Here is a 13,004-nt window from a genome sequence, read left to right as displayed (position 1 = left end):
ACAAGAAAAGTGGCTATGTGTTTGGATGGGTGGGATGGGTGGGGGGTTTTGGGGTTGAATGTTTACAAAAGTGTTCAAAAAAGAAAAGCAGAAATTGGACATTTGTATACAACGAATGCTTTCCACTTGTGTTCAATAAATAAAGTTTATATAAAAAAAAAAAAAAGGTCGATCATATTCTCTTCTGAAAAAAGAAGAGGATCTTTTTCAACAAAAAAATGATCACAGTCATTCTGTGCATATCAAATCGCAAAATCCAAACAGCCACACACTATATATTTTTGACTGCTTTGAATGGAGACATTTTTTACCCATTTTTCCATATTAAAATATTATAGTGGGTCTTGAGATTGAATTACTTGCCTAGGTGGGTCCTGGAATAAAAAAGTTTAGGTATCCCTGGTCTACAGAACAAACCACTGTTATACAATGACTTGCCTAGCTACCCTAATTAACCTAGTTAAGCCTTTAAATGTCACTTTAAGCTGTATAGAAGTGTCTTGAAAAGCATCTAGTCAAATATTATTTACTGTCAACATGGCAAAGATGAAATAAATCAGTTATTAGAGACGAGTTATTAAAACTACTATGATTAGAAATGTGTTGAAAAATCTAATTTCTGTTAAACAGAAAGTGAATTAACCTTTTCAAAATCTGCCGCAGAGCCCAAATCTGACGAATCCAAAACGCCCAGCTCAAGCTATGGAGCAAAGCGGGAAAGAGAATCAAGCGACAGCATTCAGAGCGGGGAGAAACGTCATCTAAGATCATCAGAAGGTACACTGTAAACATGTTGCTCACTTACATTTTTTAATTCATTCATTCATTTTCCTTCGGCTTAGTCTCTTTATTCATCAGGGGAATGAACCTCCAACTTATCCAGCATATGTTTTACACAGCGGATGCCTTACAGCTGCAAGCCAGTACTGGAAAACACCCAAACACTCTTACATTCACACACTTATACAACAGCTAATTTTCATTAATTCCCCTATAGCGCATGTGTTTGGACTGTGAGGGAAACCAGAGCACCCGGAGGAAACCCACGCCAACATGGGGAGAACATGCAAACTCCTCACAGAAACGCCAATTGACACAGCTGGAGCTCGAATCAGCGACTTTCTTGCTGTAAGGCGACGGTGCTAACAACTGCACCACCGTGCAGTTTTTAAGTTTAACACTTCATTTGAGCTTGTTTATTTTGAGTCAGCTTAGTTGATGCAGGTTAAAACTGGAAGGGCATCCGCTGTGTAAAACATTTGCTGGATAAGTTGGCGGTTTATTTCACTGTGGGGACCCCTGATGAATTAAGAGACGACGCTGAAGGACAATGAATGAATTATATTTATCTATTACATTCTTGAGTTTCAGTTGTTGCATTGAATCATGTTAAACTGAATAATAACTTCATTAACTCTATCAGTAAATCTAATATTTTCTCACTTATCGCTTTTGTTTCGACTTTTTAAGCCAAATAGTCTAAAAATGGCACACAGTAAATACATGACAAAATAAAAAGTCATGACAGCTTTTTTTTTTAACATAATTTAGAAAGTGAATTAAGTGAAACAAATCAACTTGATGTTTTGAGTCAGCTTAATTGATGCAAGTTGGTGTAACTTAAAAAAAAAAAAGTAAGTTGAAACCTGATTAGGGGGCGGCATGGTGGCCGGTGGTTGCACTTACAGCAAGAAGGTCGCTGGTTCGAGCCTCAGCTGGGTCAGTTGGCATTTCTGTGTGGAGTTTGCATGTTCTCCCTGTGTTGGCGTGGGTTTCCTCCGGGTGCTCCCACAGTCCAAACACATGCGCTATAGGGGAATTGAATAAGCTTAATTGACCGTTGTGTATGTCTGTAAATGCAAGAGTGCATGGGTGTTTCCCTGTGTTGGGTTGCAGCTGGACAGGTTGTGTAAAACATATGCTGGATAAGTAGGCGGTTCATTCCGCTGTAGCGACCCCTGACTAATAAAGAGATTAAGCTGAAAATAAAATGAATGAATGATTAAGATATGAAACATGTTTCCTCCTAACCCAACCCCCCCCCAAAATATCTCTTTGACATCCCAACAGAGTATTCAGACCTCATTGTTAGATTATTTTGACTAGAAATAAGACAAAGGCTATAATTTAAGAAAACATTTGATTTACTAGTATGACTATTTTAATGTTTATTTAATTTAAGCTGATGTAGTAAAATAACTAGAACTTAAAACTTATTGAATAAATGTAAATATAAAAAAAAATAATTAATTGCATTGTAAAATATATTCTGCTGATGCCACTGCAAAAAAAAAAAAAAAAAAAAAGCTTTTTTGTCCCGTTTCTAATCCAAATATCTACAAAATCCTAAATTAAGGAGAATTTTCCTAGACAAGAATAAAATAATGTTTTGTTTTCAGAAATAATGAGTCAAATCTAAGTTTTTCCTTAAAACAAGTAAAATAATCTGCCAATGTTGATTAACACTGTAATATTGTTTTCAGTTTAAAATAAGAATATTTGACTCACCCCCTTTTTTTTATTTTTTAGCTTATTTCACTTGTTTTAAGGAAAAACTCTCTTAATTTTGACTTGCACAGTAAAAAACCCTGGGTTCAACACTATCGATTTGTGTTGGGACAATATGACGAGATTTTAACTTATTAGTATTTTTAATTCAAAGTGGATTGAACATTTAAACAATTAAACGTCTAAAGAAGTGTGTTGTTTCAGCTCATTTTAAATAAGTAGTTTAAACAAACACCAAATAGCTTTTTGTGTGTGTTTTATCATATCCATTTCTTTAATCGTCTAAAAATGCTTCTTAATTTACGAGTTTTGAGATATCTGGCTTAGAAACAACACTCCAAAAATGTTGTTTTGTTGATTGCATTATTATAAATGAGCTAAAACAACACAATTCTTGAGTTTTTTTCGGGACAACTTAATTGTTTTGTTTTATCTTCTGTTTAAACAAGACTCTTCAGACTCTGAAACTGAAACAAACAATTGCCTAAATATATGAATAAATACAAATTTTGCTTTAAAAAGCCCAAAATGATTCCAGTACAAAGAAAATCAAATGCTTTCTGAACTATACATAGACTCAAATATTGGTGTTGGTGCAAATTAGTTGAAATCTGCACTGTAAAACATGCTGGGTTCCACACAATCACTTCATGTTCCTACACAAACTTAATTGTCTTTACAAATTTAAGTGGATTGAACATAAAACAATTAAGTTGCCCTCAAAAAACGCAAAAGAATTGTGTTGAATCAGCTCATTTTAAAGAAGTAGTTTAAACAAGCAGCAAAAGTAATTTTTTGAGTGTATTGGCATATCAGATATCGACAATAAATCCAATATCATGCATTCCTAATATATAACGTACGTTTATTCAATGTATTTTTGAGTGAATAATGATAATTATTTCTTTAATCGTTTAAAAATGCTTCTTGATTTATGAATTTGACATTTTGCTGTTTGGTTAAGCTACTTATGTAAAATGGCCTGAAACAACACAATTCCTTTGGTGTTTTTATTTGGAGACAACTTAATTGTTTTATGTTCAATCCACTTAAAATTGTAATCATTTGTTTTGTCAATCAATTTGTGTTGTGACCAACATGAAGGAGTTGTGCAAACCCGGCTTTTTTTCAGCATATGACATTTGCTGTTTGTTCAAACGACTTATTTAAAACTAGCTGAAATCACACAACTCTCAAACTTAATTATTTTATGTTCAATCCACTTACATTTCTAAAAGCTAACAAGCTAAGCTAAATCCTTCATGTAGTGATTGTGTGAAACCCAGTATTTTTACAGTATAATCAAAAAGCATTTTTTGTTTATTTATTTATTTTTTTAATCAGTTTTAATCATCACAAACACACTAATACAACTCTACTCCTGCAATACAGCGGAAAACATCCTGGATTACGACACAAGAGGTGCAGAGCTATGGATCGAGAGCGAAAAGCTTACTGAAACGAATTATTTGGTATATCTCGACAACAAAACCCAATGTTTGCTGAATGAGCTGGAGAAACGGCTCAGTAAACCTCTCAGTTTTCCTCTGGTAATGAATCCAGTCAGACAGAAATCCAATCCTGGCAGCCAAAAATTGAATCCTGACACCCAAAAATCCAATCCTGACTCCCAAAAATCCTATCCTGATGCCCAAAAATCCAATCCTGATGCCCTGAAAATGAATCTTGATGCCCAAAAGTTCAACCCTGATGTCCAAGAATCCAATCCTGACGACCAAAACTCCGATCCTGATGGCCAGAACTCCAATTCTGCTGCCCAAAACTCCAATCCTGACAGCCAAAACCTTTATCCTGAAGGCCAAAACTCCAATTCTGCCGCCCAAAAATCCAATCCTGACTGCAAGAAGTTGAATCCTGACGCCCAGATTGAAGATAAAATCACTATAGCGCTCTGTATCCAGGAGCTCACTAAATCTATGCTCCGGGACGAGCAGCTGCGCAGAAAATATTTAGCCGAGATGATAAACGAATATCGCCGCCTGAGGGGAGCCATGTCGGACTGGACAAAGGTATATCGTCTAAATCGACAGGAGCTGAAAGTGCTACTGGATACTGTAACGTCTATATCCGACAGATTAAGCGTCGTGGAAAAGTATGTGTTGGAAATCGTTCGTAATATTAAATGATCTGCGAATAAAAATGTGTTTCTGGCGTGGAGTTTTGGTCTAAAATATCAACAAATTCTTAAATCAAAGAAGCATTTTTGGACAAGTCAAAAATATAGTTTTGATTTAAGACATTTTATGTGAAAATGAAGAGTTTTTTCCATGAAACAAGCAGAATAATCCGCCAATGAGGTCTGTGAAATAATTTAATTTCATAAGGAAAATCTAGATTATTTTGCTTACTCCATTAGCAGATTATTTTACTTGCTTTAAGGAAAAAATCACTTAATTTTTACCCATTAATTCTAAAAACAATACAATTTTCTTTGCTTGTCTAGAAAAAGCTTCTTCATTTTAGGGTTTTTAGATATTTGGACTGTAAACAAGACAGAAAATCCAAGAAAAGCATTGTTGCTGACTATTTTCTGTTTTATAACTGTAGTGACGAGTGATTTAAAAAAAAAAATGATGCCCATGTCAGTGTTTTGTGATATGTTTTTTTTAAAATAAATCACTTCAGATTGACTGCCGTCTCACTGATTCCATGACATCCACTTGGATACTGAGTAATGTTGAAGAGGTTACTATAAATCATAAAGCTTATTACTGAACGTATGCTGCATATATATATATATATATATATATATATATATATATATATATATATATATATATATATATATATATATATATATATATATATATATATATATATATATATAAGTTAAAGTCAGAATTATTAGGTCCCCTGAATTATTAGAGCCCTGTTTAATTTCCAGAACAGGTGTGTATGAGGTGCATGACTGGATATGTAGTCCATAAAATTCCAGATTTGTAGTCTTTAGCGATCTGCGTGTTTGCCAGCAATCTGCTAGGATTAGATTGCTGGGCCCGGTTTTTCAAAAGGCTTAATCCGGATAAAATTGATCCAGATTTAGTAATCCTGTTTTTGCGATCCGTGATCACGTAATCCAGCTTACTTTTTGAGCCAGTTTTTCAAAGCAACATTGGATTGGATCAATCTGATCCGGATAGGAACTTTAGAATCACTAAATCTGGATAACCACTGCTCAATCACAATGTAGATGGATAGATAGGCCTATGTAAAGAGCAACAAGTAGAATAGCCAGGGTGGGGTCAATATAACTTTTTTTTTTTTTTTTAAATGAAAACACACACATTAAAAAAAATTAAATAAAAAAAATAAAAACCTTACCCCATCCTCTTCCAGCAGTCGGCTCATCTGAGACCTAAAACACTGTACATTAAGTATATTTATAATAAGTTTTAAATATAAATGTAAATAAAAAAGGCTTAATGTCAAAAACTCCACAATAAGTTCAGACTTCCTCATCTGATGTGGAGAGACCAGTTGTCTGAGCAAAGCCTTTAGGAGGCGAATCTCAAGTCTGGCCTTGGTTTGCTGCAGTTTAGTCAGAGTCAGTTGTTCCTTTGCCAGATGAAGGTGTGCTTCTGCACTTTCAGTCTCTTTTTGCAATTGTTGAAAGAGATTTCAAAAATCAGTGATTGCCATTCTTTGCATTTTTAATCATTGCATGCATCACTAATAAATATTCTAAAAAGAAAAATAGTTTCCATTGTGATGAATATATATATCTATATCTATCTATCTATCTATCTATCTATATATATATATATATATATATATATATATATATATATATATATATATATATATATATATATATATATATATATATATATCAATTAGTGACAGAATAAAATTGATTGTTTTTGGTCAGTTTTCACAGCTGTTTGGGGGATTATTTTATGAGGCCAAGCTATTTCTACTTTGCTGTAGGCCTATACTGAAAGGCTGAATACATTAAAGTCAATAATCACTATAGCCTGACAGATGAACAAATAAAATAAAAAACTTATGAATAAATGGGATATCTCGTAAGATACTGCATGATCCAAAAATAATATTATTTAATAAATTTTTAAGTTTTCATTACATTTTGGGCATGAAATCCACACTAAATCCACCCTTCTGATGGGATCAGTTTAATCCAGGTTTTTTGGATCAAAGTGATCCAGATCCTACAAAAAAGGTCTGAAAAACCCAAAGTAAAGGTTTGATCTGGATCCAAACCAAGATTGGATTACGTGATCTAATCCGATTAGGTAATCCGTTTTTTCTTTTGAAAAACCCATTTTCAAGATTTGATCCAATCCCTTATCCAAAATCCTTGTGGATTACTTTTGAAAAACCGGGCCCAGGTGATTGTGACATATCTATTTCCCTGTGATGGGTTGCGGCTGGAAGGGCATCCACTGCATAAAACATATGCTTGATTAGTTGTCGTTTTATTCCACTGTGGCGCCCCTAGATTAATAAAGGGACTAAGCCGAAAAGAAAATGAATGAATATATATATATTGTGTGTGTGTGTGTGTGTGTGTGTGTATATATATATATTTATATATAAAATAGAAAAATGGGAAACAGAAAAATAAATAAATATATATATATATATATATATATATATATATATATATATATATATATATATATATATATGTGTGTGTGTGTGTGTGTGTGTGTGTATGTGTGAGTATATATGTATGTATGTGTGTTTGTGTGTGTGTGTATATATATATATTTATGTGTGTGTGTGTGTGTGTTTATATATATATATATATATATATATATATATATATATATATATATATATATATATATATAATTTATTTTTTTTCCCCATTTTTCTATTTTAGTTATAGTATAATAAGTGTTAAGTATAATAAAAGCAGTTTTAAGGTCAAGGTCAATATTTTTTGCCTCCTTAGGAAATTCTCTTTCTGATTGAACAAACCACTGTTGTCCAATAGCCTGCTGTACTGTTTCTACGACCTAATTAACCTAATTAAGCCTGTAAATGCTACTTTAAGCTGTATAGAAGTGTCTTGAAAAATAACTAGTCAACTATTATTTACTGTCATCATGGCAAAGACAAAATAAATCAGCTATTAGAAATGAGTTTTTAAAACTTTTATGATTAGAAATGTGTTAATAAAAATCTTATTTCTGTTAAAGTAAGTAATGATAATACAAACTGTTTGAGTGGGGGTGTTTGGTACAATTCTGCGTAAAATTGTTTTGATAGGCAGATTGGCAGAGTCAGGTAAATGATTTATTTTTAGCTTTTGTTACTTTGGCAGGTGGAATTTACTATTTATATTTTAAACAATAGTTTTCCCATCCCTGTTAAAAAAAAAGTGAAAGTTTGCGTGTGCGTGTATAAACGATCAGACAACAGATGATCCAGCAGAGATTTGACCTCATCAAGTAAATCTGGTAATACTTGTTGCCACAGTTCTTTCCATTTGTTTAAGATGTTTGAAGAATCCGCCTGCAGCCATGCTTTAGAAAATACGTTTAAGTCATCTATAAACTTCTATCTACAGCCTACTACTGGGCTGTCAAATGCTTGATCCGGATTGTTTGATGACACTGCAAAAAAGATTATATCGTATTTTTAGTCCAAATATCTGAAAATTCTTAAATCAAGAAACTTTTTCTAGACAAGCAAAAATATTGTTTTGTTTTCAGAAATGAGTCAAAATTAAGTGAGTATCTCCTAAAAACATGCTAAATAATCTGCCAACAGAGTTCATCAATTATCTTGTTTTTTCTTTAAAATCCAATCCTGGCACCCAAAAATCCAATCCTGATGCCCAAAAATCTTATCCTCATGGCCAAAAAATCTAATCCTGACCCCCCAAATATCCAATCCTGGCACCCAAAAATCCAATCCTGGTGCCCAAAAACCTAATCCCAATTCCCAAAAACCTAATCCCGATTCTCCAGAATCCAATCATGATTCCCAAAAATCCAATCCTGGTGCCCAAAGATTCAATTCTGACCCCCCAAATATCCAATCCTGGCACCCAAAAATCCAATCACGTCCTGATGCACAAAAATCCAGTCCTGACCCTCCATATATCTAATCCTGTCACCCAAAATCCAATCCTGGTTCCCAAAAACCTAATCCTGATTCTCCAAAATCCAATCCTGATTCCCAAAAATCCAATCCAGGTGCCTAAAGATCCAATCCTGACCCACCAAATATTCAATCCTGGCGCCCAAAAATCCAATCGTGATGCTCAAAAATCCAATCCTGACCCTCCAAATATCTAATCCTGGCACCCTCAAGCCCAATCCTGATGCCCAAAAATCCTATCCTGATTCCCAAAAATCCTATCCTGGCACCCAAAAAATCCAATCCTGATGCTCAAAAATCCAATCCTGATCCCCAAAAATTCAATTCTGACACCAATAACTCCAATGCTGATGCCCAAAAAATCCAATTCTAATGCCCAAAAATTCAATTCTGATGCCCAAAAATACAATCCTTACACCCAAAAATCCAATCTTGATGCCCAAAAATCTAATCCTGATGACTAAAAATGCAATTCTGTTGCCCAAAAATCCAATCCTGACACCCTAAAAAACAATTCTGATGCCCAAAAATTCAATTCTGGTGGTCTAAAATCCAATTCTAATGGTCAAAAATCCAATCCTGATATCCTGAATCCTTAATATATTGTATATTATATATCCTTTATTATTAGTTCCAGGCAGGTCTTAAAGGCACAGGTCACTAAAAAATAAAAGGTTCTGTCAGCATTTACTCACACTTTATGTGTTCCACTATGAGTTTCTTTCTTCTGCTGACGACAGCAATGGGAGAAACAAAGCTTCTTTAAGCTTCAAAACAACCGAACCAAATGCTCTGCAAAAGGATTCACTGTTTCGAAGCATTCAAAACACCACGTCATAGGGACACCTTACAATCGGTGCTTTTGAAAGACACTATTGGTTGGGTTTAGGCAAGGAGGAGGATGGGTCAGTCGATTGGTCAGTCAGTCAGTTGGTCATTCTGTTTTCAGAATTAATATGCCAAAATTTTGTCAGTTTCTGCTTAAAACAAGCACAATAATCTGCCACCGGGGCAAGCAGACTACTCTTATGTCAAAATGAAAAACCTTTATTTCTCCTTCCCCATTGGCAGATTATTTTGCCAATTTAAAGCTCTGCAACAGTCTAACTTCCACTAAAAAAATTGAAACACTCACACTCTCTCATAACTAACGGCATTACTGTATTTAGCCTCTATAATGGTGAATTAATGCCTTAAGAGTAGAGGATTACGGACAAAACCTTGACAAACGTCTTCAATGCAGTCTCTGAACAATCTCTTAAGATGTATTGTGGAAAGAGTTATGGCAATAATACATCAATAGAATAATTGACTCCGGTTTATTGAATTTCAACATCACTACTCAGGGTGTGGATTATTTCTAAAGAAGTTCAGTAAACAAGCTGACACTTTGCATTGCCACCCTTTGCCTTTAAGGGCCAGATTCACCAAACATGACAAATCAACATGCGAGCGCAATTACATAAAAGTCTGGCAAGTGTATAATTATGAGGCGAAGTCATGCATTTTCAAAGCTTAAAGCAGTTTTTAAGGCGAGACACTGCAGAAAATTAGGGTGTACTTTAGTGTAGGTCACAATTGATGCTATTAAACCATTAAGCAACACTGCTAGCTTAGTAAACTACTAATTAGCTTTTTATTACTAGTTTGTAAAGTAGAAGTAGTAGGCTAATTGATTAGCATATTTATATAGTTTTAAAAATTTCTTTTTGTTTTTATTATAGTAGAAATAAAATAGGAGGCTAATTGATTAGCGTCTATATTTTACTACAAATAGCATGCTAGCCATGATTAGTTTACAAATTTCTTTACTATAATAACTATGATTATTATAGTAAAAATGTTGTTGGCTAGGCTAATTGATTAGCATTTATATTTGACCACAGACATCATGTGTTTACACATTTCCTTATGAAAATTAGCTATGGTTTTATTAGAGCAATAAAGTAGTAAGCTAATTGTGAAGCATTTACAAACACCATGCTAACCACGGTTAGTGTTCACAAATATTCAAAGCTATGGTTTTATTATAGTAATAAAGTAGTAGGCTAATTGTGTAACGCCGGGGAGTGACACCACAACAGAAGGTAGGATCCAATATGCAGGTTTATTCTTTAGTCAGGCAAGCAGTGGTCAATACAGGTATGAACAGGTATGTTTGGGCAAATCCAGAGTCGAAGTCAATAAACAGGCAATAGGTCGTAAGGCAGGCGGCTAAACAGGATGACAAGGATAAACAGGGCTAAGAACCAAAACACGGGAAAACAAGACCAGGATAACGCGTTGTAATGTCACCAAACAGTAAACAAGACTCGGCAATGTGAATGAGTGTGTGTGCTGCTTAAATACTGTGTGTAATCTCAGTCTGTGACAGGATTCAGCTGGTGATGTAATCAGGAAGATGAGTGACCAGGCGTGCGTGATTGGAAGAAGTGCATGTATGAAAATGTAGTCCTGGGGAATGCGGAAGTGAACCAGCGATCTCCAGTGAATGATCGCTGGTTATCGTAACATAGCCCCCCCTCTAAAGAGCGGCTTCCAGACGCTCCAAATACAGTTCAGGTGGGAGGTGGAGCGGAGGCGGAACAGGGGGAGGGATGGAGGGCCAGGACCATGCAGCGGGGGCAGGACTGGAGCGTGGAGCTGCGGAGGGCCTGGAGCGTGGAGCTGCGGAGGGCCTGGAGCGTGGAGCTGCGGAGGGCCTGGAGCGTGGAGCTGCGGAGGACCCGGAGCGTGGAGCTGCGGAGGACCCGGAGCGTGGAGCTGCGGAGGGCCCGGAGCGTGGAGCTGCGGAGGGCCCGGAGCGTGGAGCTGCGGAGGGCCCGGAGCGTGGAGCTGCGGAGGGCCCGGAGCGTGGAGCTGCGGAGGGCCTGGAGCGTGGAGCTGCGGAGGGCCTGGAGCGTGGAACTGCGGAGGGCCTGGAGCGTGGAACTGCGGAGGGCCTGGAGCGTGGAACTGCGGAGGGCCTGGAGCGTGGAACTGCGGAGGGCCTGGAGCGTGGAGCTGCAGTGGCCCTGGATCATGAGGCTGCGACCATTGAGGAAGCTTAGGAGGCGGTGGCCGTTCAGGTAGTTCAGGCGGCGGCGGCCGTTCAGGGAGTTCAGGCGGCGGCGGCCGTTCAGGGAGTTCAGGCGGCGGCGGCCGTTCAGGGAGTTCAGGCGGCGGCGGCCGTTCAGGGAGTTCAGGCGGCGGCGGCCATTCAGGGAGTTCAGGCGGCGGCGGCCGTTCAGGGAGTTCAGGCGGCGGCGGCCGTTCAGGGAGTTCAGGCGGCGGCGGCCGTTCAGGGAGTTCAGGCGGCGGCAGCCGTTCAGGGAGTTCAGGCTGCGGCGGCCGTTCAGGGAGTTCAGGCGGCGGCGGCCGTTCAGGGAGTTCAAGCGGCGGCGGCCGTTCAGGGAGTTCAGGCGGCGGCGGCGGCCGTTCAGGAAGCTCAGGAGGCGGCGGCCATTCAGGAAGCTCAGGAGGCGGCGGCCATTCAGGAAGCTCAGGAGGCGGCGGCCATTCAGGAAGCTCAGGAGGCGACGGCCATTCAGGAAGCTCAGGAGGCGGCGGCCATTCAGGAAGCTCAGGAGGCGGCGGCCATTCAGGAAGCTCAGGAGGCGGCGGCCATTCAGGAAGCTCAGGAGGCGGCGGCCATTCAGGAAGCTCAGGAGGCGGCGGCCATTCAGGAAGCTCAGGAGGCGGCGGCCGTTCAGGAAGCTCAGGAGGCGGCGGCCGTTCAGGAAGCTCAGGAGGCGGCGGCCGTTCAGGAAGCTCAGGAGGCGGCGGCCGTTCAGGAAGCTCAGGAGGCGGCGGCCGTTCAGGAAGCTCAGGAGGCGGCGGCCGTTCAGGAAGCTCAGGAGGCGGCGGCTGTTCAGGAAGCTCAGGAGGCGGCGGCCGTTCAGGAAGCTCAGGAGGCGGCGGCCGTTCAGGAAGCTCAGGTAACAGCGTCGACTCTGGCTGCGGCGTCGACTCTGGCTGCGTGTCCAGCTGTGGCGCTGGCTGTGGTGTAGACTCTGGCTCCGGCGTAGACTCTGGCTGCGGCGTAGACTCTGGCAGCTCTAGAGGATCTGGCAGCTCTAGAGGATCTGGCAGCGCTGGACGGTCTGGCAGCGCTGGAGGATCTGGCAGCGCTGGAGGATCTGGCAGCGCTGGAGGATCTGGCAGCTCTGGCGGGTCTGGCAGCTCTGGCGGGTCTGGCAGCTCTGGCGGGTCTGGCAGCTCTGGCGGGTCTGGCAGCTCTGGCGGGTCTGGCAGCTCTGGCGGGTCTGGCAGCTCTGGAGGGTCTGGCAGCTCTGGAGGGTCTGGCAGCTCTGGAGGGTCTGGCAGCTCTGGAGGGTCTGGCAGCTCTGGAGGTGGCGGTGGCAGCTCTGGAGGTGGCGGTGGCAGCTCTGGCAGTAACAGCTCTGGTGGTGGCAACAGCTCTT

General features: G+C 39.4%; 1 long non-coding RNA gene across 1 annotated transcript; it reads left to right on the top strand.

Moving 5' to 3' along the window:
* Positions 1–596: 596 nt before the first annotated feature.
* Positions 597–5,160, top strand: wu:fb97g03. Its single transcript, NR_170137.1, is given in 2 exon segments — positions 597–777; positions 3,901–5,160. It is a non-coding gene; the product is annotated as a wu:fb97g03 (long non-coding RNA).
* Positions 5,161–13,004: the final 7,844 nt, after the last annotated feature.

Source organism: Danio rerio, chromosome 3, assembly GCF_049306965.1.
Source record: "Danio rerio strain Tuebingen ecotype United States chromosome 3, GRCz12tu, whole genome shotgun sequence".
NCBI lineage: Eukaryota > Metazoa > Chordata > Actinopteri > Cypriniformes > Danionidae > Danio > Danio rerio.
The sequence above is the reverse complement of the archived record's forward strand: the minus strand, read 5'-3'. Positions and strand labels throughout refer to the sequence as shown.